The sequence below is a fragment of the Chiloscyllium punctatum genome, chromosome 47 (genome assembly GCF_047496795.1).
Source record: "Chiloscyllium punctatum isolate Juve2018m chromosome 47, sChiPun1.3, whole genome shotgun sequence".
Lineage (NCBI taxonomy): Eukaryota > Metazoa > Chordata > Chondrichthyes > Orectolobiformes > Hemiscylliidae > Chiloscyllium > Chiloscyllium punctatum.
Window position 1 is genome coordinate 35,088,887 of NC_092785.1, and position 1,270 is coordinate 35,090,156.

Here is a 1,270-nt window from a genome sequence, read left to right on the forward strand (position 1 = left end):
ACAGAGACAGAGACAGAGACAGAGACAGAGACAGAGACAGAGACAGAGACAGACGCACTCACTCACGTAGACACAGAGACAGAGGCAGAGGCAGACAGGACAGACGCACTCACTCACGTAGACACAGAGACAGAGGCAGAGGCAGAGACAGACAGACAGACAGACAGACGCACTCACTCACGTAGACAAGAGACAGAGGCAGAGAAAGACAGACAGACAGACGCACTCACTCACGTAGACACAGAGACAGAGGCAGAGGCAGAGGACAGACAGACAGACAGACAGACGCACTCACGTAGACACAGAGACAGAGGCAGACAGACAGACAGACAGACGCACTCACGTAGACACAGAGACAGAGGCAGACAGACAGACAGACGCACTCACTCACGTAGACAGAGGCAGAGGCAGAGGCAGAGGCAGAGACAGACAGACAGACAGACAGACGCACTCACTCACGTAGACACAGAGGCAGAGGCAGTGACAGACAGACGCACTCACATAGACACAGAGACAGAGGCAGACAGACAGACAGACGCACTCACATAGACACAGAGACAGAGGCAGACAGACAGACAGACGCACTCACATAGACACAGAGACAGAGGCAGAGGCAGACAGACAGACAGACGCACTCACGTAGACACAGAGACAGAGGCAGAGGCAGACAGACAGACAGACAGACGCACTCACGTAGACACAGAGACAGAGGCAGAGACAGACAGACGCACTCACGTAGACACAGAGACAGAGACAGAGGCAGACAGACAGACGCACGCACTCACATAGACACAGAGACAGAGGCAGACAGACGCACTCACATAGACACAGAGACAGAGGCAGAGGCAGACAGACAGACGCACTCACATAGACACAGACACAGAGACAGACAGACAGACGCACTCACGTAGACACAGAGACAGAGGCAGAGGCAGACAGACAGACAGACGCACTCACGTAGACACAGACACAGAGACAGAGGACAGACAGACAGACGCACTCACGTAGACACAGACACAGAGACAGACAGACAGACAGACGCACTCACGTAGACACAGAGACAGAGGCAGAGGCAGACAGACAGACAGACGCACTCACGTAGACACAGCACAGAGACAGACAGACGCACTCACGTAGACACAGAGACAGAGGCAGAGGCAGACAGACAGACGCACTCACGTAGACACAGAGACAGAGACAGACAGACAGACGCACTCACGTAGACACAGACACAGAGACAGAGGCAGACAGACAGACAGACGCACTCACG